Below are 26,188 nucleotides of genomic sequence, written 5' to 3' on the forward strand. Positions count from 1 at the left end.
GATCCTCCTGCCCCGGCCTCCCAAAGTGCTGGGATTACAGGCGTAAGCCACCACACCTGGCCCATTTTCTCATCTTTTATATGAGAAAATAAAGAGGGATGGTTATGTTACTGAATTTCATACATTGTGAAAAATAGGTTTAAGGATATTATTTAAAGTTGTGAAAGTAGCCGGCCATAAAAAGGAATGAGATCAGGTCCCTTGCAGGGACATGGATGAAGCTGGAAGCCATCATCCTCAGCGAACAAACACAGGAACAGAAAACCAAATGCCTCATGTTCTCACTCATAAGTGGGAGTCGAACAATGAGAACACATGAACACAGGGAGGGGAACATCACACGCCGGGGCCTGTCCGGGGGTGGAGGGTGAGGGGAAGGAAAGTAGCGGATGGGTTGATGGGTGTGGTAAACCACCACGGCACACCGATACCTATGTGACAAACCTGCACGCTCTGCACATGTATCTCAGTTTTATTTTTTTAGAAGAAATAAAGAAAAAAAAAAGTTGTGCAAGTAATCACTAGTAGAACCCCAAAGACTATCTGCCTTCTGAATTCAAAGAAGAGAAAAACATAACAAAAGATAGAAACCAAAGAGCAAGAAAGTATTAAAATTACATACACAGAGAGAGCTTTTAGATAATCAATTATAATGTAGTCAAATTAGCTTAATAAAATCTGAAAATTCTCACATTACTTTTTTTTTTTTTTTTTTTTTTTTGAGACCGAGTCTCGCTCTGTTGCCCAGGCTGGAGTGCAATGGTGCCATCTTGGCTCACTGCAACCTCTGCCTCCCAGGTTCAAGCACTTCTCCCTGCCTCAGTCTCCCGAGTAGCTGAGATTACAGGCGCTCACCATCACGGGGTTTCGCCATGTTGGCCAGACTAGTCTATGAACTCCTGACTTCAGGCGATCTGCCCACCTCGGTCTCCCGAAGTGCTGGGATTATAGGCGTGAGCCACTGCATCCGGCCTCGCATTACATTTAAAAAGATAACTCTAAATATATGTTGATATATTAAAACAAGGTGGTTCAGAAGAGCTGAAAGTCAAATTACAAGCAAAATAATATGATGGTACCTAAATAAATGATGGTACCTGAATAAAAGGAAAGCAAGGGAAAATGTATAATAGTCACATCTGAGAAAGCTGAATTCAAGAAAAACTCAGTAAGTTATACGAAAAGTCACTTGATTATGATGAACCTCATGATCCACAGTGAAAAGATGTTACTCAGGACCTGCCACAAAGGACAGTAACATATTAGTGTAGGATATTTTAACTCCTCTCAGTACCTATCATCAAGTAAGCGGGTAAAAAAGATGCAGAGGCTGGCCAGGCGCGGTAGCTCCCGCCTGTAATCCCAGCACTTTAGGAGGCCGAGACGGGTGAATCACAAGGTCAGGAGATCAAGACAATCCTGGCTAACATGGTGTAACCCCGTCTCTACTAAAAATACAAAAAATTAGCCAGGCGTGGTTGTGGGCACCTGTAGTCCCAGCTACTAGGGAGGCTGAGGCAGGAGAATGGCATGAACCCAGGAGGCGGAGCTTGCAGTGAGCCCAGATTGCGCTACTGCACTCCAGCCTGGGCGACAGAGCAAGACTCCGTCTCAAAAAAATAAAATAAAATAAATAAATAAAAGATGCAGAGGGTCTGAATAAGAAGATGGACAAGGCTGATCTTACACTGTACATGTATGTCTAATTCTGTGTCCTGAAAGGAAAGAGAAAATAGAATACACTGTCTTTTCAAAAACAAGAGGAGACTTACACAATTTTACAATATATTAGATCACAAAGAGAACCTCAATAAATTCTAAGAAGTGAAATAGAAACCACGTTCTCAAGCTACAATAAAACTAAAAATAATAAGGTTGAAGCAAAAAGAAAATTAATACTCAACCTATCGGAAATGTAAAAAAAATCTTGTTTTTCCTCATTTTAAAGAGGAAATCAAACTACGACTGCAGCCTATCTAGGAAATTACAATAATGAGGATATTATATATCAAAACCTCATGGGACAAGGTCAAAGCTGAAGGCAAAATGATATTTATATTCTTAACTACTTCATGGAAAGCAAAAGTGAATCCAGTATTCTGCAGGGAGGAGGGACTTAGAAAAATTAATACAAAACTTAAAGGAAACAGAAGAGAAAACAGAAGAATTGTTAGCAAATTCATGATTTATCACTGGGCGCGGTGGCTCACTCCTGAAATCTCAGCACTTTGGGAGGCCAAGGCAGGCAGATCACCTGAGGTCAGGAGTTCAAGACCAGCCTGGCCAACATGGCGAAACCCCGCCTCTACTAAAAATACAAAATTTAGATGGGTATGGTGGTAGACGCCTGTAGTCCCAACTCCTCAGGAGGCTGAGGCAGGAGAATCGTTTGAACCCAGGAGACGGAGGTTGCAGTGAGCTGAGATTGCGCCACTGCACTCCAGCCTGGACAACAAGAGCGAAACTCTTTCTCAGAGAAAAAAGAGCATAAAGAACTTCCAACTTCTGTCACTCACCCTTGTTCCCAACCTAGGCCAGAGCTTGTCTCTTCCCAGGTTCAAGTCCAACTGCCTCTCTTTGGCTGCTTTGTGAACCCCACTGGCTCTTATTGGCATTAATGGGCTCGCAGGCCCGTCCTGGGGTAGGCCTGAGTCAATGCCAGAGTGGAGTTAGCTTCACCCAAAGTACTTGGGCTGAGAGGGAAACGGGTGCCACGAAGGGAAAGTGGGCGTCACCAGAATAGAAGGTACCAGGAAGATAAAGTGGGTGTGTCACCGGAGTAGAAGGTAAGAACTTCTTCATGATCGCCTTTTCTTTCCGATTAGAAAAGGCGGTGGAAGTTTATCAAATGTCTCAATGGCTCATCTTGTGATGCTTGTATTATTTTTCTCCTTTGAACTACTGAGTCCTCTGGGATGGATTTTGAATAAATTCATTTATGGTGTACATTTATCTTTATGGAATCTATTTTCTAATGTTTTATTTAGCATTTGTATCAATATTTATTTATTTATTTATTTGAGACAGGGTCTTGCTCTGTCACCCAGGCTGGAGTGCAGTGGCCTGATCTTGGCTCACTGCAACCTCTGCCTCCTGGGTTCCAGCGATTCTCTTGTCTCAGCCTCCTGAGGAGCTGGGATTACAGGCACGTGCCACCATGCCTGTTAATATTTGTATTTTTAGTAGAGATGGGGTTTCGCCGTGTTGCCCAGGACGGTCACAAACTCCTGACTTCAAATGATCCTCCTGCCTTGACCTCCCAAAGTGCTGGGATTACAGCCATGAGCCATCATGCTCAGCCCTTTGCCCACTTTTCAATGGGGTTGTTTTTTACTTGTAAATTTATTTAAGTTCCTTATAGATGCTGGATAAAGAAAATATGGTATATTTACACAATGGAATACTATGCAGCCATACAAAGGAACGAGATCACATCCTTTGCAGGGACATGGATGGAGCTGGAGGCCATTATCCTTAGCAAACTAACACAGGAACAGAAAACCAAATGCTGCATTTAGCTCATAAGTGGGAGCTAAATGATGAGAACACATGGACACATGGTGGGGGGGTGGGGGTGGGGGCAGGGACAGCAAACACTGGGCCTGTGAGAGGGTGAGGGGTGAGAGGAGAGAGAGGACCAGGAAGAGTAGCTAATGGATGCTGGGATTAATACCTAGGTGATGGGATGCTCTGTGCAGCAAACCACCATGGCACACATTTACCTACGTAACAAACCTGCACATCCTGCACATGTACCCCTGAACTTAAAGTAAAAGCTGGAAATTCAAAACAAAAAGTTGGCAGAATTGCCATGAAACCATCTGAATGTGAAGCTTTTGTGGGGGAATCATTCATTGACAACTTTATCCATTTTTACCAAAATTACTAAGTAACCGTTTCCATCTTTTCTGTGGTCAATTTTAGTAAGATATACTTTCCTAGAAGACCATTAACCAGCACAGAGTTGCCTAACTATTGTCTTGTAATTATTTCCCTTACTTATCCTAATTTTATTATTTGTGTTCCCGACCCCTGCCTTTTAAAAAAATGATCAAACGAGTTTGTGATCTTTCTACTTTGTTTTTCAAAAAGAACTAAATCGTGATTTTTTTTTTTCTTGTTGAGATGGAGTTTCACTCGTGTTGTCCAGGCTGGAGTGCAGTGGCGCAATCTCAGCTCACTGCAACCTCCGTCTCCCAGGTTCAAACGATTCTCCTGCCTCAGCCTCCTGAGGAGCTGGGACTACAGGCGTCCACCACCACACTTATCTAAGTTTTGTATTTTTAGTAGCCCATGCATTTGGATAGGATGACTCAACATGCTCAGTACCGTAAGGGCGTCCTTTTCCCTGAGATCAATCTATAAATCCAATGCAATCGAATATAAGCTTTCATTTTTCTCTTTTAGAACTTGAAAAAATTATTTTCTGAATTCAAATGTAAGAATTAACACATGAGAGGTCGGGTGTGGTGGCTCACACCTGTAATCCCAGCACTTTGGGAGGCCAAGGTGGGTGGATCAGCTGAGGTCAGGAGTTCAAGACCAGACTGACTAACATTGTGAAACCTCATCTCTACTAAAATACAAAAATTAGCTGGGTGTGATGGCAGGCACCTGTAATCCCAGCTACTTGGGAGGCTGAGCCAGGAGAATCGCTTGACCCAGGAGGCAGAGGTTGCAGTGAGCCAAGATTGTGCCATTGCACTCTAGCCTGGACAACAAAAGCAAAACTCCATCTCAAAAAAAAAAAAAATTAACACATGAGAATAGCCAGAGAATTTATGGAAATGAGGGGAAACAAGGGACGCATGGTCTGCAGGGGACCGACAGTGATTCACGAATGGAAGACATCCTTTGGTCTCACTGCCCAGCTGCTACTGGCTCTTAACTTCCATTCCGGTGACACACCCACTTTCCCTTCGTGGGACTCCATTTTCCCTCTTAGCCCAAGTACTTTGGGTGAAGCTGACTCCACCCTGGCATTGACTCAGGCCTGCCCCAGGATGTGCCCGTGATCCCATTAATGCCCATAAGAGCCAACAGGGCTCATGCAGCAGCCAGAGAGAGGCAGCTGGACTTGAACCTTCAAAGAGACGGGCTCTGGCATAGTTTGGGAGCAAAGTCAAGTGACAGAAAAAGAAAGGATCCTGGTGACTTTCAGCACTCCCGGTCTTTTCATTTATTTAAGTCAATACATTGCCCTGTGCGTAAACCAGTTTAGGATGGATTTTCCAGCACTGGCAACAGAAAGGCTTCCTAACTGACACATAAAGCTACAGTGATTAAAACAGTATGGTACGGGTACAGCAGTAGACAAATTCATAGGTAGACTCATGGAACAAAAAATAATTCAGAAATGGAGCCACCAATATGTGGAAATTCATTGAATAATAAGAGTGGCATTTTAAATTGATTGGGGAAAAATAAATTGTTCAAGAAATCGTGTTGAAACAGCTGGCTAACCACTTGGAAAATAAAGCTTAGCTTTCAACCTCTCTTCTGACACCAAAATAACTCTATAGAGATCAAAGATTCTATCTTAAAAAGAAACTATAAAACGTAGAAGAAAATGAATATTTTTATAATATTGGGGTGATGAAGGCCTTTCTAAGCAAAAATGGACAAAACTGACAAACTTAACTGTGTAATAAATACAGAATTTAAAGTTGGCAAGAAAAACCACTTAAAAATCAAAAGGTAACCATAAACTGGAAAAAAATTATATATATATATGTGTGTGTGTATATAAATATATAATATATATGTATATATATGAGCCCTGATAAATCAACAAGAAAAAAGAGCTGGGCGCGGTGGCTCATGCCTGTAATCCCAGCACTTTGGGAGGCCGAGGCAGGCAGATCACGAGGTCAAGAGATCCAGACCATCCTGGCCAACATAGTGAAACCCTGTCTCTACTGAAAATACAAAAATTAGCTGAGCGTGGTGGCAGGTGCCTGTAGCCCCAGCTACTCGGGAGGCTGAGGCAGGAGAATCACTTGAACTTGGCAGGTGGAGGTTGTAGTGAGCCGAGATCGCGCCACTGCACTCCAGCCTGATGAAAGAGTGAGACTCCGTCTCAAAAAAAAAAAAAAAAGAAAAAGAAAAAAGAATAACTGAAAAGAAACATGGGGAAAAATATGAATGCAAATATACAATGGAAAAAAAAGAAGTTCAAATGAAATTAACAAGAGTTTTCAACTACCAGATTAGCAAAGATATAATTTTATGTGAAACTAAAACTCAAAAACACTGCTGGTGGGAATGTATATCGGTATAACTATTTAGCAGACATCTGACGATATGGATTACAATTTAACATATGCACGCCTTTTGACTCAATGGTTTCTAGGCCTTATTCAAAAGAAATACTTTCACAGGTTTGCAAACATATATGCACAAGATACTCATTGTAGCATTGCCTTCGTTAGCAAAAAAGCAGAGAAAAAAGATACAACTCTCAGTCCTATGGGCTCTGGGGGTCAAAAAAAAAAAAAAAAAAGACAAGTCAAGTGTGCATCATTAAGGGACTGGCTACATCCACCAGACAGTGAGTAAAAGTTCTTATCAAGGACACGAATGGCCCGTATTTTACCAAAACCACCAGCTGGTTTTCTATCCTTATCTTACTCACAGTCTCAGCAGCCAAGTCACATATTTGATCACTTCTTCACCCTGGAAACCTTCCTCCTGGGGCTTGGGGAACACTGCAGGTTCTGGTGCAATCTCTTTGTTTGCTCTTCCTCCCTCCAGACCCAGGTCTCTGTCCTAAACTTTATTCTTTTTTTTTTTGGAGACAGAGTTTCACTCTTATCGTCCAGGCTGGAGTGCAGTGGCGCGATCTTGGCTCACTGCAACCTCTGCCTCCCAGGTTCAAGTAGCTGGGATTACAGGCACCCACCACCATTCCTGACTAATTTTTGTATTTTTAGTAGAACTAGGGTTTCGCCATGTTAGTTAGGCTGGTCTCGAACTCCTGACCTCAGGTGATCTGCCCCCACTTCTACCTCTCAAAGTGCTGGGATTACAGGCATGAGCCACTGCATCCAGCCTGTCCTAGACTTTCTCCTCTTCTCTGCCTGGTGATGTCACCCAGTCCATGGTTTAAAATTTCATTCATATGCTGCTCTCTCAAATCTGTATATCCTGGAGCTGCAGGTATGCATGTTCCACTGTCACCTTGATTTCTCTACTCAGAAATCTCACAGGCATCTCAAACTGAATATGGCTAAAAGAGAAGTATTGATTCCACAACCTTATGTTTTCCAAATCAGTAGACAGTGTCATTGGCTTCCCAGTCCCTGGGGCCTAGAGCTCAGATGTCATTCTTGTTTCTCTCTTCCCCCAACATATTACAATAATTAGTCAGTGAGACACTGGGCAGATGCTACTAGTTGTATACCTATTATCCCTTCTAGCATTTTTTCTTTAAAAAACTCCAGTATTGTTTGGGGTGAGCAATGTACCCAGATAAAGACATTCATTTTTCCCAATCTCCCTTACAGCTAGATCTCGGCCAGTGAAATATAAGTGGAAATTACCAAGGCTTCCAGGAAGTCATTTTAGCAGCTTTTTAACAATGCCTAAAACACATACGTGATGCTGGAGGTGAGCAGCCACTATGTGACCACGAGGCAACAGACATGAAGTAGTTTATGTTTAAATCTTTCAACTATCTGGTATTCACTCATATATATATACATACATATATATGTGTGTGCGTATATATGTGTGTGTGTGTGTATATATATATATATGCACACAAATAGTGGGGTGCCATTTTTAAGCCACAACTTAAAGTTTACTTGATCAGTTATTATTTGTCCAGGAGACCAATATTAGCTGTCTTCACATTACTGCATTCCAGGTCTAGCTTCTGCCTCCTTCTAATTTTTTTTTTTTTTTTTTTGACAGAGTCTCGTTCTGTTGCCTAAGCTGGAGTGCAGTGGGGTGATCTCGGCTCACTGCAATCTCCGCCTCCCTGGTTCAAGCATTTCTCCTGCCTCAGCCTCCTAAGAAGCTGGGATTACAGGTATATGCCACCATACCCAGCTAATTTTTTTTTGTATTTTTAGTAGAACGGGGTTTCATCGTGTTGGCCAGTCTGGTCTTGAACTCCTGACCTCAGGTGATCTGCCGGCCTTGACCTCCCAAAGTCCCAGGAAAATTAGCAGCAAACAGATTTATAGATGACCCCAAAGCTCAGCAAGCTGTGGGATCCTCTCCTGTTCCTGTAACCTGCCTGAATTGCTGGTCTGGCAAAGAACGATTTTTTTTTTTTTTTTTTTTTGAGATGGAGTCTCGTTCTGTCGCCCAGGCTGTAATACAGTGGTGCCATCTTGGATCTCGGCTTGCTGCAACTTCCACCTCCTGGGTTCAAGCGATTCTCATGCCTCATCCTCTCAAGTAGCTGGAACTACAGGCGTGCACCATCATGCCCAGATAATTTTTGTATTTTAGCAGAGATGGGGTTTCACCATGTTGGCCAGGCTGGTCTGGAACTCCTGACCTCAGGTGATCCACCCGCCTCAGCCTCCCAAAGTGCTGGGATTACAGGCATGAGCCACAGTGCCTGGCTGAAAATTCATAATTCTAAGAGTTGCCCCAACCCTCTAACAGTTGATACCACCTCTGATCCCCACGCTAGAAAACGGCGGGCCAATAACAGATGCATGCAGGAGAAGCCTCAACTGCAGCTGGCCGGGAAATACAGACATACACATACCCAGGCCAGGGCATCTGCCTTCTGGAATATCATTGCAAATGGGGCCTGCTTGTAAAGACACTTTTCCCTTTGAGCATTAGCACTGTGGACAGGGGAGTCTCAGTCAATCCATTACAAGAGAACCAAAGAAGAGCCCTTTCAAATAGGCATTTTATTGGCTTTTTTTTTTTTTCTTCCCTGAGACAGAGTCTCGCTCTGTTGCCCAGGCTGGAGTGCAATGGTGCAATCTTGGCTCACTCTAATCTCTGCCTCCCAGGTTCAAGCAATTCTCTCACCTCAGCCTCCAGAGTAACTGGGATTACAGGCGCCCCCCATCATGCCTGGCTGATTTTTGTATTTTTAGTAGAGACAGGGTTTCACCATGTTGGCCCAGGCTGGTCTTGAACTCCTGACCTCGAGTGATCTGCCTGCCTTGGCCTCCCAAAGTGCTGGGATTGCAGGCCTGAGTCACCGCGCCCGGCCGCATTTTATCAACTTTTAACACATGCCGGTCACTGCCTTTTGTTTTTTTCTGTATTCCCACTGTTATTTCCTCTCTTTACCCTACCTTTTATCTCCGAAGGTACAGTTTTTCTAAATGGACTAAATAAACAAGTCTGTGAAAAGCCTAATCCACAGCAGAATATAGGGGACTTGGCAGGGTGGTGGGGGTGGAAAATGTACTTGCCAGGGCGTCGATAAAATAATCTCTCTTTTGAGGTGTGCTTTTGAATTTGGGAAAGTCTGGATTTGTCAGGCAGGAGAAATAACATTCAGAGGCCCCAGCGCTCTGCAGGATGCTTTGGTGCAGGCACAAGTCTCAACAGGACAGCCTAGAAGGTGTGAGTGCTATGCGGAGAGGCTGCAGGGAGAGCCCAGGATTATACATCATGCTCCATTACTGAGGCTTGCCGGGCGCTTAAACCACCTGGCTAATTCTCAGCAACCGCCCTCCCTTGAACTAGGGCTCTGGCTTCCCTTTGACTGCAGACTTTTCCAGAAGGGGCTCTCCAGGGATAAGATAAGCCAGTGCAAATTAAAACCCCAGACAGCACTGGTGTGACTTCTTCAATAGATGTTAGCACCCTTGTGTTTAAGAAACAAAGAATTCCCTAGTCCGTAGCAAGCGTTTAAAACTTTAAAAGACACAAAGAAAGTAACCCTGTTTACTACCAGCTAAATGGCATGCAGGCATGGTGATCTCCCAAAGACTATGGAGTTAGAGAAGGGGACGTCCCATAAAACAACAGAATCGCATCCTCTCAGAGGTTGTGCTTGGCCTGGCAGGTCCCCCCAGAGGCTCTGGCTGGACACTGGTAACAGCAGCCCCTGGCCCAGGCTTCCTCCTCTGCAAAGGAGGGATTGGCTGGAGTTGAAGGCCCTGGTAACGCTCAACATTCTATGGCTCCAAACACTTTCTCTTTCATCTTCTGGTGGCAAGAAAGAAGCAAGGGTTGGCCGGGCATGGTGGCTCATGCCTGTAATCCTGGCACTTTGGGAGGCTGAGGCAGGCAGATCACAAGGTCAGGAGTTTGAGACCAGCCTGACCAACATGGTGAAACCCCGTCTCTACTAAAAATACAAAAATTAGCCAGGCGTGGTGTTGCATGCCTATAATACCAGCTACTCAGGAGGCTGAGGCGGGACAATTGCTTGAACCCCGGAGGCGGAGGTTACAGTGAGCTGAGATCATACCACTGCACTCCAGCCTGGGTGATAGATCGAGACTCCGTCTCAAAAAAAAAAAAAAAAAAGAAGAAGCAGCAGCAAGGGCTGCGTGTGAGAGCAGCGGCGGCCTCGAGGCCCTTTCTGACACCCTACGACTCTCCCCTTGGGTGGGAGATTGTCAAGCACAGAACCACTGGGTCCAGGCAGATAGAGGCACAGGCTGATCTTTGGAATAACCACGCCTGCCTCTGTGGCTGGGCCTTCCTGCGTCCCCAAATCACCAGGTCCGGACGGAAATTTCAGGTATCTCTCCTCATTGTTTTATTCACATAGAACCTTCATCTTTGGACACTTTGAAGGGGAGCTCCCCTAAGCCAACCACTCCCCCCACTGGCAATACTCAGCCTCCTGTGGGGCCACGTGACCACGCCCAAGTGCCAGGGACGGGTGGGTGTGTGCTGGCTTCATGGGTGCGGGAGGGGATGGGAGGTTAGATGGTAGGCAGATGGCACATGGTGTGTGGACATTGGTTGGAATGGTGGGTGGGTGGGTGGATGGGTAGGTGTTAGGTGGATTGTGGGGGTGGTAGTGAATGGCGGTGGAGGGGGGATGAGTAACTACAAGAAAGAAGCCAGGAGCTGTAAAAACCCATTTTCACAACAGCTTAAGGGAGAAATGACCACCATTGACAATGATTCCAACCCATCCCCTGGTTAAAGTACAATTTGAGAGCCAAACGTTCCTCATCCGTTTAGTATTTTCCAGCTTGCGAGTCTGCTCTTCACAGAATGTGGATCTTCAGACAAGTTTTATCAGTTCCCAGCTGTCATCTGTACAGCCACACGACAGTGCCTTTCTTACCATTATGAGTAACTCATTCCTTCAACAGCTATTGATTTGTCATCTAACTTTTTTCAGGCACTGGGCAACATGCTGGTTCCATTCCACTTCAAATAACAAATAAATACAGTCTAGAGTAAGCAGACAAAAAGCAGGTAAGCAATGAACTGATCATCCTGAACTGTGATCCATGCTACGAAAGAAAATAGGCAAGGAGTAGTGAGAGGGTGACAGGGTAGGTCTCCCCTAGACAGGCATGGCAGAGGCATCCTGAGAAGGAGACACTGGAGGTGAAACCCGCAGGCCAGGAAAGAGCCAGAAGGGAGAAAAGGAAGAGAACAGCCATCTGGGCTCCGGGGCAGCCTGTGCAAAGGCCCCACACGGGCAAGAGCTGAGACGCTCAAAGACAGACCAGGGCCAGTGTGGCTGAGAGCAATGGCCAGGCTGACCTCCCCTCCTGGTGTGCTTAAGACAGTCCCAGTGGATGTCTGTTGTCCTCGTGTATCTTTCAAAAACATCCCCGTGTGCACACTATATTTCATGGTCTCCCTTGATCATGAGAGGGGAATAGTAAGAAGTGAAGTGGGTGGGGAGCGGGGGAGTCACCATGACGACTATGTGAGGAATTCAGGTTTATTCTAAGCCCACTGAGAAGCAACGGGATGGGGCTGCTGTAACATTCCTAATGAACCGGCTACACTGAATGAAAGCGGTGGGGAAGCCCAAGGCCAGGGCTTTCCATCCACTCATACATCCAAACAGACTCACTGAGCAAACCAGACAGGGCGCTGTGCACTGGGGACTTAAATACAAATAAGAGGAATAGGGGCCAGGTGTGGTGGCTCACACCTGTAATCCCAGCACTTTGGGAGGCTGAGGTGGGCGGATCATGAGGTCAGGAGATCGAGACCATCCTGGCTAACACAGTGAACCCCCGTCTCTACTAAAAATACAAAAAATTAGCTGGGCATGGTGGCATGCACCTGTAGTCCCGGCTATTCAGGAGGCTGGGGCAGGAGAATCACTTGAACCTGGGAGGTGGAGGTTGCATTGAGCCGAGATCACACCACTGCACTCCAGCCTGGGCGACTGAGCGAGACTGTCTCAAAAAAAATAAATAAATAAATAAAAAATAAGAGAAGATGTACAGATGGCCAGTGAAGACGCTCAGCACTGCACTCACTAGGGAAATGCAAGTCAAGACACAGTGAGATCCCACCCCATGCTTACCAGGACGGCGATTTTTTACATTTTTTTTAAGGAAGGCTGGGCACAGTGGCTTACGTCTGTAATCCCAGCACTTTGGGAGGCTGAGGCGGGTGGATCACTTGAGATCAGGAGTTCGAAGTCAGCCTGGCCAACATGGAGAAACCCCAACTCTACTAAATATACAAAAATCAGCCGGGCGTGGTGGCAGGCACCTGTAATCCCAGCTACTCGGGAGGGTGAGGCAGGAGAATCACTTGAACCTGGGAGGCGGAGGATGCAGTGAGCCAAGATCGCACCACTGCACTCCAGCCTGGGCGACAGAGCAAGACTCTGTCTTAAAAAAAAATATATATATATATATATGGGAAATAGCAGGCTTTGAAGAGGATGTGGAGAAATTGGCGGCCTCTTACATTGTTGCTGGGAAGGAAAGTGGTGCAGCTGTGGAGGGAAGTGATTTGGCAGTTCCTCAAAAACCTAAACAGAATTGGTTTCTTAGGACTGCCGTAACAAAGCACCACAAACTTAGTGGCTTAGACAAAGAAATACACTGTCTCCCAGTTCTGCAGGTGGGAAGTCCAAAATGAAGGTCTTGGCAGGCACAATGGATCACGCCTGTAATCCCACCACTTTGGGAGGCCAAGGCAGGCAGATCACTTGAGGTCGGGAGTTGGAGACCAGCCTGGCCAACATGGTGAAACCCTGTCTCTACTAAAAATACAAAAAGCTACCCAGGTGTGGTGGCAGGTGCCTGTAATCCCAGCTACTCAGAAGGCTGAGGCGGGAGAATTGCTTGAACCTGGGAGGTGGAGGTTGCAGTGAGCCGAGATCGCATCATTGCACCCCAGCATGGGCCACAGAGCCAGACTCCGTCTTGAGAAACAAAACAAAACAAAACCGAAATCCAGGTCTTGGCCGAGTTGGCTCCCTCCACAAGGGAAGGATCTGTTCCAGGCTCTCCCAGCTTTTGGCGTCCCTGGCTTGTTGGTGCCACCTTCTCCCTGGGTGTCCACAACATCCTCCCTCCATACATGTCTAGGTGTGTCCACATCTCCCTGTTTTAGAAGGACACAAGTCATATTGCTTTAGGGTGTGCCATTTTAAGTTGATTACATCTGTAAAGACCCTCCTTATTTCCAAATAACATTACATGCTGAGGTACTGGTGGTTAGGACTTCAAATATCTTTTTGGGAGTACATAATTCAACCCTTTACGTCATTTGATCCAGCAACATAGCGAAAAAATACAAAAATTAGCCAGGTGTAGTGGCACATGCCTGTAGTCCCAGCTATTTGTGGGGCTGAGGTGGGAGGATTGCTTGAGCCCGGGCTGTCGAGGCTGCAGTGAGCCGAGATGGTGCCACTGCACTGGAGCCTGGGCGACAGAGTGAGACTATGTCTCAAAGAAAAAAAAAATGTACACGCCCAGAGAAACCGACTCCCCCCCGCAGGCTTGTGTTACACTGTGGGCATCTCAACCCAGGCTCCATTTCCCATTCTCTCATTTAGCACAGTATAAAAACCCCACAGTACCTTGGAAAATGAAACTCCGGCTGCACAATTCCGTGCCTCTGAGCAGGGAAGCCTGGGGGCCAGCCTGAAGGCGGAGGCGAAAGCTCCTGCGCCTGTGACTCAGGAGTGCCCAGAGGTGGTTTCCGGTCCCACCCAGCTGAGCTCCGGTAGTCACCCTGCAGCGTCGTGGGCTTCACGCAGCCTCTGGGCGGCCAGATTGTATTTCTTCCACCTGCTTCATCAGCCAGGAAACAGGAGGGCCCTGGCCTCAGAAGAAAAAAACGCTAATGACTCAGAGGCCACAGCTGAGACCAGACAGACCCTGCGTAGCCACTCCGGCCGGGCTGCTCTGCGAAGCTGTTGCTTCCTCTGCTGCCGAAGCGGTTTCTTCCACCCAGGGCGGTGCGGTGGTTTGGCGACTTAGAGGTTTGGAGGTCCCCCTCTTCCTGAGAGTTAACTGTCCTGAAAAAGCCCAAAACAAGAGCGGCATGATCTTAAATCCTGGGGAGAGGACGCAGGCTGCCCGGAGGGGCCGAGGGCACACCTAGAGCTGGGGTTTTGTTTGTTAGAAACAGGGTCTCACTCTGTTGCCCAGGCTGCAGCATAGTGGTGCGATCTTGGCTCACTGCAGCCTCAACCTCCCTGGGCTCAGATGATCCTCCCACCTCAGCCTCCTGAGAAGCTGGGACTACAGGCACAAGCCACCACATCTGGCTAACTTTTTGTAATTTGTAGAGACAGGGTTTTGCCATGTTGTCCAGGCTGGTCTTGAACTCCCGGGCTCAAGCAGTCTGCCTGCCCTGGTCTCCCAAAGTGCTGGGATTACAGGCATGTGCCACCGTGCCTGACCGCAGAGCTGGGTTGTGATTCCATGTGTGGAGGAGGTGCCTGCCTAGGGCTGACTGGGAAAAGTGTCCAGGGCTGAGCTCACAAAGTGATGAGCTCCCCGTTGCCAGAGGGCTTCAAGCTGAGGCTGAGTGAGACGAAACAGGATGGAGTGAACAGTATCCCCGTGTTGGAAGGAGGGTGGATTATGTGAAAAGTGTCTCGTGGAAAACAGCCCGGCCCTGGCCTCCACTTCCTTGAAAGCGAATTTGGTGTCTGCTCCTTGGACAGACCAACACAAGCACCTACACTTCCCGGGCCTCAGTCCCTTCTTCACCCAGAAGGGGAGTTCAGGGCAATTGGGCAGACATGGGCAATCCCACTGGGTTGGCTGTTTCTGGCTGTAAAATTCAAATCTCTAAGGCCTCCCCAGTGACAGAGTCCTCGAATTTCACATCATCAGCAAAGTCACGACTGCCATCTTGAGCTCCAAAACACCCCTCAAATGCACCTATCCCTCCACCCCGCAAGCCAGCATCTGGCCCAGGCCCGTCCCCGCTGTCTGGCTAGGATTGCAGTCACCGCCTGGCTAGGATTCTGTCCACAGTTCATTGCCCACACGGCATCCAGAGAGCTCTTTCTAAAATGCAGATGAGGAGTCCCCTGTGTGCTGTGAATACACTCAGACTCCCCTCTGTCCTCAGGACACACCCTCTGCCTGCTGCCGCACAAAGCTCCAGCCACACAAGTGTCTCTCTCTGTTCCTCAAATAGGCCAGGCCTTCCCATTTCAGGGCCTTCTGGCTATTTCCTGTGCCTGAAATGCCCACCTCCACTTCTCGTTGTATTTCAAGCCTCTACTGGCTTAAATGTCATCCCTCAAGTCAGCCTTATGGAAACATGCTTTTAAAAATAGGTCCGGCTGGGCACGGTGGCTCACACCTGTAATCCGAACACTTTGGGAAGCCAAGGTGGGCAGGTCACCTGAGGTCAGGAGTTCGAGACCAGCCTGGCCAACATGGTGATCTCTACTAAAAATACAAAGATTAGCTGGGTGCAGTGGCAAGCGTCTGTAATCCCAGTTATTTGGGGGGCTGAGGCATGAGAATCGCTTGAGCCCAGGAGGCAGAGGTTGCAGTGAGCTGAGATTGTGCCACTGCACTCCAGCCTGGGCAACAGAGCAAGACTCCATCTCAAAAAAATAAGAAATAAAAATAGGTCCACTCTCCTGTGACTCCCCTATCCCTATTGTCCACTGCGGCCTTCTGGGACCACCTGCTGCATGGGGTGGGGACCACAGTCAAGCCCAGAAATCCTTTTCTCTTTCACTGAAGCCTCCACCTCAAAATCCCTCATCTTCCCTTCTACTCTAGGGCTCTCTCATGAGCTGTCTCCATGGTCCCCTGTGGGTGGGAGTGACCCAGTCCAACCTCTCACGGTACAGCTGAGCTCAGAAAAGCTAAGCCAGACGCCTGCCACCTTCACTGGACCGTGAGGTGGCAACTCTTTTCATTCTTTTTTTTTTTTTTTTTTTTTGAGATGGGGTCTTGCTATGTTGCCCAGGCTGATCTCAAACTTCTGGGCCCAAGCGATCCTCCCACCTCACCCTCCCAAAGTGCATCTTTTCACCCTTTTACTAGTGGAAGAAAAATCCATCCTTGAGGAGGGATGGAGAGTTTGGTCCAGCTTCACTTGAGCTCCTGCAGCTTCTCCTACGCCCAGGGAAACCCAGGTTCTGGCTCGCTATGTGCCCACGTTCCCCAGGTAAAGATGGGATTCCAGCCAGGTATCAGAGTGGGTGGGACCACAGGCTTTGGAGCCAGCTAGCTCCCAGCCAGTTACTAGCTGCAAGTTTAAGGCAATGAGCAAGTTTCTTATGTTCCCTGGGCCTCAGTTTCCTCATACCTCCAAGAACTGTGTGAGGATCTGAGAGCTAACACTGGTGCCGTGCGGCTAACTTCAGCAGCCCCTCTGGCTGCCCACACACCATCGCCTCCTCTCCTCCAGCCAGCACCAGCCAAGGCAAAGGAACCTTCAGAGGGGCCATGCCTAGCCAGATGAGGACAGTTCCAAGGGTATGTTGCATTTCTGCAATTACGGTGGTTTCTTCCTGGCTTGGGTTTGGCTGCCATATGTTGTGAAACTGCTGTCCATCTTCCAGCCAGCCCTCCTCACAGGCCCATCTCATGGTATAGTGTAGAGGGCTGAATCCTGTCCCTCCAAATTTTGTGTCCACCCGAAACCTAAGAATGTGACCTAATTTGGAAATCACGTCTTTGTGAATATAATTAGTGTATTCGTCCATTTTCATACTGCTATGAAGAAATACCTAAGACTGGCCGGGCACGGTGGCTCACACTTGTAATCCCAGCACTTTGGGAGGCGGAGGCGGGCGGATCACGAGGTCAGGAGATCGAGACCATGGTGAAACCCTGACTCTATTAAAAAATACGAAAAATTAGCCGGGCCTGGTGGCGGGCGCCTGTAGTCCCAGTTACTTGGAGAGGCTGAGGCAGGAGAATGGCGTGAACCCGGGAGGCGGAGCTTGCAGTGAGCTGAGATTGTGCCACTGCACTCCAGCCTGGGCGACAGAGCGAGACTCTGACTCAAAAAAAACAAAAAACAACAAAAAAAAGAAATACCTAAGACTGGGTAATTTATAAAGAAAAAGAGGTTTAATGAACTCACAGTTCCACATGGCTGGGGAGGCCTCACAATCATGGCAGACAGCAAAGGAGAAGCAAAGTCACGTCTTACACGGCAGCAGGTAAGAGGGCATGTGCAGAGGAACTGCCCTTTATAAAACCATCAGATCTCATGAGATTTATTCACTATCAGGAGAACAGCCAGGGAAAAACCTGCCCCCATGATTCAATTACCTCCCACCAGATCCCTCCCATGATATGTGGGAATTATCTTGAGGCCGGGCGCAGTGGCTCACACCTGTAATCCCAGCAATTTGAGAGGCCAAGGCAGGTGGATCACCTGAAGCCAGGAGTTCGAGACCAGCCTGGTCAACATGGTGTAACCCCATCTCTACCAAAAATGTAAAAAATTAGCCAGGTGTGGTGGCGAACGTCTGTAATCTCAGCTACTCGGGAGGCTGAGGCAGGAGAATCACTTGAACCCAGGAGGCGGAGGTTGCAGTGAGCCAAGATCATGCCACTGCACTCCAGGCTGGGCAACAGAGCGAGGCTCCATCTCAAAAAAAAGAAAAAAGAATCTTGAGATATCATCCTGAATTAGAGTGGACTCTAAAGCCAATGGCAAGTGTCCTTAGAAGAGAAGGGAAGGAAGAAGACGGGGAGACGGGAAAAGGCCATATGAAGACGGAGGCAGAGGTTGGAGTGATGTGGCTGCAAGCCAGGGAAGACCAGAAGCCAGCAGGAGCTGGGGGAGGCAAGGAAGGATTCTCCCCTGCAGCCTTTGGGAGGTGTGGGGCTCTGCCGACCCCTTGACTTAGGACTTCTGGCCTCCAGAACTGACAGAATACATTTCTGTTGTTTCAAGCCATTGTTGATGAAGTATTATGGCAGCCCTAGAAACTAATACACATGAGCTTTCAGTATTCCATTTCACACTCGCTTGGCGGATAGAATCTTGCTCTGTTTTTTGTTTGTTTGTTTTTGGGACAGAATCTTACTCTGTTGCCCAGGCTGGATTGTAGTGGCACGATCTCGGCTCACTGCAACCTCTGCCTCCCGGGTTCAAGTGATTCTCCTGCCTCAGCCTCCCAAGTAGCTGGGATTACAGATGGGTGCCATCACACCTGGCTAACTTTTTTGTATTTTTAGTAGAGATGGGGTTTCACTATGTTGCCCAGGCTGGTCTCGAACTCCTGACCTCAAATGATCCACCCACCCACCTTGGCCTCCAAAGTGCTGGGATTATAGGTGTGAGCCACCGTGCTCAGCCTTGCTCTGTTTTTGAAATGCTTGTTTCTACATATTGGCTGTTTTAAAGGCCTTTTTGCAACCGTGTGCATGAGAGCCTCACTCAGCATTGTCAGCTGTAGAAGCCGTGCCACACATAGCAGCCTCGTCCGCCTTACATCACTGGATGTTTCTGCAGCTGCCTCTGGCTCACGGCTCCCACCCTGCCTGAGTCAGCTCCCCTGGAGGCTGCTCTGGCCTGGGCTTCTCTGGTGGGTGTCAAAGCCAGCCATGGCGGGTGGGGGAATGGTGTTATGACTGCAGCTTGAGAATCTGCATCTCACTCATCCCTCAGGGTGGTCCAGGGCCACCAGCCCGCCATGGGCAGCTGCTCCTTTGTTGGTGAACAGTACGAATCCCACCGTCCCCCAAAAGGAACTTTCTTCCCAACATCTGCTTCTCAATAGCAAGAAACCCAACGGTAAAGGGCTTCTTTTTCTTTCTTTCTTTTTTTTTTTTTTAAAGAAATGGAGTCTCACTATGTTGCCCAAGTTTGAACACAGTGGCATGACCATAGCTCACTGCAGCCTTGAACTCCTGGGCTCAGCCTCCTGAGTAGCTGGGACTACAGGCTCTCGTCACTGCGTCCATGTAGGGCTTTTGAGATGTTAATTTGATAGCTTTTGACAGGGCAAGGGTCTACTAGGAAGAGCAATATGAGCTGGGGCCCAAAAGCATTGGTTTGGACCGAAACCCCTGTAGCACATGTGCCCACGAGGGGGTCAGTGGCGACGGTGACGGAGTCTGGAGAGGAGTAGCCCTGGCTGACGGGTTCTGAGGCTCACCACAAGGGACACCAACACCAGGCACTCCACACAGGGTCTCTCATTTAATTTGCACTGCAAGGCCTCAAGCCCAGGGCTTTCTGTCATGTCATTTTACAGGTGAAAAAAGCAAGGCTCAGAGAGGTTAAGCAACACACCCTTGGTCACACAGCAATTGGCAGAGCCAGGATCCAAGCCCGGGCACACTGGCTGGGAGTCTGTAGCCTTTAAACCATGTGATGGCTGAGAACCTGTGTCGTGCTGGATTCAGCTATGTATTAACTCACAAATGCTTTGGGTTGTTCCTGCTCACAGGGAAGGCACCGGTTTAACCCTGTTTGAATAGTTCCTGAATTGTTATGAGAGGTTCTCAGAGTATGGCATTTGATTGATATCCTCAGAGTATTCTCATTTCGTAGACGAGAAAATTTGGAGGGAGAGAGGGTATTGTACTAAATGTCTGGGAGGCCAGGTTAGTCATGGATTAAGGATTCAGACCCATGGCTGTTTGGAGTCTAGACTGTTGGTCAGCCCACCAGGCCACACACGTTCTCAATTCCCAATTCCTAGTGCTGGCCTGGGTGCAGGTTGATTTTGTGTGTCATCTTGGAGGGTGTTTTGGAGAAATTAACACTTAGATTCATGAACTCTGAGGAAGCAGATTGCCCTTTGTAATGTGGGTGGGCCTCACTCAATCTGTTGAAGGCCTGACTAGAACAAAAGTTGACCTTCCCTGAGCAAGAGGGGACTCTCCAGCAGATGGCCTTGGCCTTCCTCTGCACTGCTGGCTCTTGGGGGTCTCCAGGCTGCCAGTCCATGCTGTTGATTTGGACTTGTCAGACCCAACAGTCAAATGGGCCCGTTCCTTATAGTAAATCTCTCTACACACATCCTGTAGAACCATGACTGATAGTGGTTAAGTATCTCTCCAGAAATCTACATTTCTCCTGTGAGAAAATGGAACCCTCAACTTAAGAGGAAGCTAGGCCGGGTGCGGTGGCTCACGCCTGTAATTCCGGCACTTTGGGAGGCCGAGGTGGGCAGATCACGAGGTCAGGAGTTGGAGACCAGCCTGGCCAATGTGGTGAAATGCCATCTCTACTAAAAACACAAAAATTAGCCAGGCATGGTGGCATGCGTCTGTAATCCCAGCTACTCGGGAGGCTGAGGGAGGAGAATTGAACCCAGCAGGTGGAGGTTACAGTGAGCTGAGATCAACCCACTGCACTCCAGCCGGAGCAACAGAGCAAGACTCTGTCTCAAAAAAAAAAAAAGAGGAAGCTACCTGTCTCAGGTAATCCTTTCCAACACCATCAGGCATATGCTGCATCCCCATTTTACAGAGAGGAAAATGGAGGCCGAGGTCGGTGAAGTGAAATGTGCAAAGACCCACGGCAATTTATTGCTTGAGACAGAATCAAGCCCCTCTTCTAGCACCAAAGTCTATGGTTTTCCACTCTTACCTCCCACACCCCCTTTCTCACCATCCCACACACTCCGGCAGCCCCAACAAGGGGGAGAAGGTGACAGTCACTTGGCTCTCTGGCCTAAGGTCCCCTGCCACCATCAAGGACAACTCCCTTGCCAGCCTTCCACCCACCCGCTTAGTTTAAGGTCTAAAGCTAATATTAGGTGCTGCCTGGCCTCTAAAACCGGAAGGGCCTTGAATGGCTTAACTGCAAGCTCCCCTCCCCACTCTCCTCCCACGGATAAGGTCCCCCCAGCCGGGCCTTATCGTGGCCCCAGGCGCATCTCCTGTTTATCCCTGAGAAGCAGGCTTCACTCCCCAACCACCCTAGGAATTAGTCACACGAGCCCATCACATCCTCCTGTGGGAACCAGGGGGACCCCGTCCTCTTGTTACTGCAAACTGGCTGCCCACCACCCCTGCCGTTCACTCTGCCCTCGAGTGCTGCCCCGTGTGGCCCTGCCTGGCCTGCAGTGCTCCCCCTCCCAAGCTGTGAGTGATGCGACTAGCAAACAGCTGTGCACCTCAGGTGTCCCGTGTTGGGTGCTGTGTTTGACCATCCCAAAACCCCAGTGTGGGAATCCCTCCCTCACTAACAGGGTGGAAAGGAGGTGATCAAAATGTACCTCTGGTGCAGGGACCATGGGGAGAGGGCCGCTGCTAGAGGGTGGGCAGGCCACCTGGCCAGCGAGGCAATGTGGCAGAGCAGTGGCCCAGCAACATCAAGGATTAGGAGATAGGCCACGTCTAAGGCGGCCTTGAATGTCGAGGATTCTGTAGAAATCAAAAGGACAAACAATTCAAATGCTCTGGTGTCAACAACAACCAGCAGACATGTCGGTCCCGGAGGAATGGTCGGGCTCTGGATGGGACAGTCACGGGGACAGCTGCCTATCTGATAAGGGGCCACCAGGGAATTCACAGCAGTCTCCAACAGCAGAGCCCCACAGAGAGCAGAGACAAGAGACCTGCGCCTGGGAAGGAGAAAGGGACAGGACTCTGGGGCAAGCACGAGAGAAGGATTAGCAATACCGCCCCCTAGTGGCTTCCGCAAGTGCCCGGCCTGTTAGGAACCCGAGTTCCTTGCTTTGGGGGTGGCTGCAGTCACAGGGCATTTACTCCTTCCTGTAACTGTCACGTGAAAGCAGAATGCCGCCGGCGTCGGGGGGTGACTTTTCTCCAACACTCAGCCTCTTGGGTCGTGGAATATGGATGCTTGTCATGAAATGGCTGAGCTCAAAGTATTCCATTCCACTTCAAATTTTCCAGACTTCCCAGTTCCCCCGTCGGTGGTTCCCTACGCTGAGGGCCTGGAGTCTCCTGAGCTTTGGAAATTGCATGTGTCCGGCTCACTCGCAGAGGCTGACTCCGGAACTGGACAAAGCCCAGGCTTGAGGTGATGTTCTTTTGCTTTGCTTCTGAGCACAGCCAGCTCCACAGACTCGGAGGGCCGGAGGAGACAAGGAGGAACTTGCAGGAAGAGAAGTCTTGGAGCAGGAGGGGCTGACGCCAGCCCTCACTTCATCCCAAACTACACAGACTCACCAAGCGCTCTGACCAGGAACAGAGACCAGAGTGATTTCAGAGAAAGAACCTGTGATGACACCTGAAATGGCTTTTACAGATAATATTCTATGACGGAAGGAGACATCAGGTTGTTCTGGGTATTAAGAAAACAGGGGCTGGCCGGGTGCGGTGGCTCACGCCTGTAATCCCAGCACTTTGGGAGGCCAAGGCAGGTGGATCACAAGGTAAGGAGTCCGAGACCAGCCTGACCAACATGGTGAAACCCCGTCTCTACTAAAAATACAAAAATTAGCCAGGCACAGTGGCAGGTGCCAGGTACTCAGGAGGCCGAGGCAGGAGAACCGCCTGAACTCGGAGGGCAGAGGTTGCAGTGAGCCGAGATCACGCCACTGCACTCCAGCCGGGGCGACAGAGCGAGACTCCGTCTCAAAAAAAAAAAAAATCCCAGCACTTGGGAGGCTAAGGTGGGAGGATCACTTGACGCCAGGAGTTCAAAACCAGCCTGGGTAACATAGTGAGACCCCAGGAGTGACATCTACAGAAGAAAAAATTTTTAAATGAACATGGTGGCTGGCGCATGCCTATAGTCCCAGATACTCGGGAGGCTGAGGCAGGAGGATCGTTTGAGCCTGGAGGCTGCAGTGAGCCAAGATGGTACCACTGCACTCCAGCCTGGGCAACAGTGAAGCCCTATCTCAAAAAAAAAAAAAAAAAAAAAAAAGGAAGAAAAACAAAAAGGGCCAGTCTATTACCCCCTCCGTATAAGCATTGCTACAAATTTGTTACAGACTCTTTGAAAGGGGCAACACCTGTTGCTTCACACCATCTCTCAGAACTGAAACTTGAGGGAAAAACAGCCCTCTGCAGGGGACCCATATCAGTGGAAATATTTTCCCCTCCATGCTGACCTTGTCTGTGCTAAGGCAGGACATAAGGTACAGGGGCCAGCAGAAGAAAGTGCCCTCCACAACCACCACCTCTCACAACTGAGTGGTTAAAACCACCACAGAATTTGCTAAAAGCAGGACATGGAAGGTAACAGCTAGATGACACGTGGCTCTGCCTTCGATCTGGGACAAAAGGCCCAGGCCAGAGACAGAGGGCCACCCAACCGCATCCCCAGAGGCTGCGCACAGGTAGGCGTGGGGTCGATTCCAAAGGCGAGGGTGACAGGGAGGCCGGGTGACAAACAGGGCAACTCCAGCCAACCTGGGGATTCATGCCAAGTGGGGAAGCAATGGGGGACCCCAAAACACCCAGCCTGCCCAGAGAACACACCGGGTACCCTAGATGACAAGGATATCCTGCTCCTAGAAAAATCTAGAACGCCCCATCCGATCACTTTCCCTTCTCTCTTGCGTTGCCTCTCGACCTTCTCGGCTTGGCCCTCCTCACTCCAGGCTACAACCCAGTCTCCAACCCAGCTCTCCCAGGGCGCCTCACTGTTCTGTTTTCCCTGTATTTACTTATGTTGGTCTCCCCAAGCCAGGATGTAGGCCCCGAGAGGGTGGTGGCTTTTGTCTGGTTTGTTCCTGAGGTGTCCTCTGGTACCCAGAGGATATTTGATAGACATTTCTTGAATGAATGAATGAATGAATGAATGAATGAATGAACAAAGGCATGGCCTCACACTTACTGCTTTCATCATCCTCTCCCACCCCTGTCTGCTCAACAATGCTCCACTCTGGGTCTGGCCATCAGGGGCGGAAGCCGGCATCTAAGGCCACTCTGTTCCCAAGACCGGACAGGGACGTGGATCACTTAGAGGAGGTGGGGTGGAGACATGGGGCCTTCAGGCCTAAGGAAGCACGACTGCTGAGTGGATTCAGTGGGGACAGTGACCCCCAGTGGCCACTGAGAATTTGTGCATGAAAACAAGTGTGTTACTTCGACATGCCAGGGAAGGGAAGTGCGATCTGGCTCAACTTCCAGCCGCGTTAACTCAGTTTCTCGTTTCTCTGTGGGTGACCCCCTACATTTTCTCTTACCCCTCTCCCCTACCAAAGCAAGCAAAGTCCAAGGTTTTCTAGCTGTAGAGACTTTTTCTGGTGAAGAAACAAGCACAGACCCATGAAGTAATTTGTCCAAGGTCTGTCTGTCCTACACACACCCCCACCAAGGTTGAACTGTAGCTTAATAACCAGGGAGGCTGCAGGAGTCCTGGGAGACCCCAGACCAGGGAAGAAGGGGCTGGAGCAGCTCATCCTCCACCTCCTCCCTCTCCCCACTTGATGTTTCCAGAGTCAAGGACTCGGGACCTATGTTGTTTAAGTGAACGCTGACAACTATTTAGGTAAGGTGGGCCAAGGGCATCGTTACACAGATGTGCTTTCAGCAAAGACGATGGAAGTGGATGTAAGGGAGGAAACTGGAGTAAACGAGGACCCCAACGAGGACCCCAGGAGACTTTCTCCCCTACCCTGTGGCACATCCTCCTGCCCCTCCCTGCTGGAGGGCCCTGGCCCTGTGGGCACTTGCCGAGGATGGCTGGGCCCGTTATCCACGGTAACCTGAGGTGGCACCGCATACCCCTGTCCACCATACGGGCCTCTGCATGAAATGGAGGCTTCACCCTCTGCTGCCCATGCTGAGCCTCCAGCTTTCTTCCTTCAAACGCCAACCTATCCCCACAATCCCAGATTCCAGGGAAGTCAGGTCAAGTTCTCCCAAGCAGTCTCCTCAAGCCTGAGCCTGATTTTCTTCTAGGCACTCCCAGCAGCAGAAACTAATATTCAACAGTAGGGTTGCTAGAGACATCTGGAAATACTGCCCAAAACAGAAACAAACACCCCTCCAAGTACAGATCCAGAACCATGAGAAGGATCTTCAACACAGCAGCCACTGTAAGGTGGAAGCCTGCCCAACCTTCAGGCTGGGCTCCCTTTGCAAAAGCTTTCCCAATACACTGCCCAGATAGTCGCAGGCAGTTTTAGACTATGACACTGAAGTGACTTCACTTGGTCTTTTATTGCCAATTTTGATTTATATTTAAGGACGATGGCTGAGAACAGGCAGGCCATCAGGGGGCCCCCCACCCCAACTCCCACTATCAATGCACAAGAAACAGATTTGTAAAACCTAATATTCTTCTTTTTCTCTTTTTTTTTTTTCTTTTTTTTTGAGACAGACTCACGCTCTGTCACCCAGGCTGGAGTACAGTGGCACCATCTCAGCTCACTACAAACTCTGCCTCCTGGGTTCAAGCGATTCTTGTGCCTCAGCCTCCCGAGTAGCTGGGATTACAAGTGTGTGCCACCACGCCTGGCTAATTTTTGTATTTTTAGTAGAGATGGGCTTCCACCATGTTGGCCAGGCTGGTCTCAAACTCCCAACCTCAAGTGATCCACCCACCTGGGCCTCCCAAAGTGCTGAGATTACAGGTGTGAGCCACCACACCCAGCAAAACCTAATACTGTTCCTCCCCAGGTATGGCCAGGAAGTAGGCTGCTCAATAAGGACAGGGGACCCATGGTCATTCATCTGTCTACACAGGATCAACAACTGCAAACCGCAACTCACGCCAGCCGCATGACACTGAAAGCTGTCTCTTTTCAGAAGAGCTGATGGCACCTCCTGCATACTGTCCTTCAGTCCGTGGCCCCAGCAAAGGAGGATGTCAATCAGTGACGGGGCAGAGATAATCAAGAAAATACTTTCGGCCGGGCGCAGTGGCTCACACCTGTAATCCCAGCACTTTGGGAGGCTGAGGTGGGCAGATCATGAGGTCAGGCGTTGGAGAC

The 26,188-nt window shown here is 48.9% G+C and overlaps 1 long non-coding RNA gene across 2 annotated transcripts in view; it reads right to left on the reverse strand.

Annotated features, from left to right (window-relative positions):
* The window catches only part of LOC131381168 (uncharacterized), a 67,287-nt gene extending 53,194 nt beyond the window's left edge, over window positions 1-14,093 (reverse strand). For both annotated transcript variants that reach the window (XR_009209691.1, XR_009209690.1), the window contains exon 1: window positions 13,955-14,093. This is a non-coding gene — a long non-coding RNA (uncharacterized LOC131381168). The remainder of the gene's footprint in view (window positions 1-13,954) is intronic.
* Window positions 14,094-26,188: the final 12,095 nt, after the last annotated feature.

The sequence above is a fragment of the Hylobates moloch genome, unplaced genomic scaffold (genome assembly GCF_009828535.3).
Source record: "Hylobates moloch isolate HMO894 unplaced genomic scaffold, HMol_V3 SCAFFOLD_14, whole genome shotgun sequence".
Classification (NCBI taxonomy): Eukaryota; Metazoa; Chordata; class Mammalia; order Primates; family Hylobatidae; genus Hylobates; species Hylobates moloch.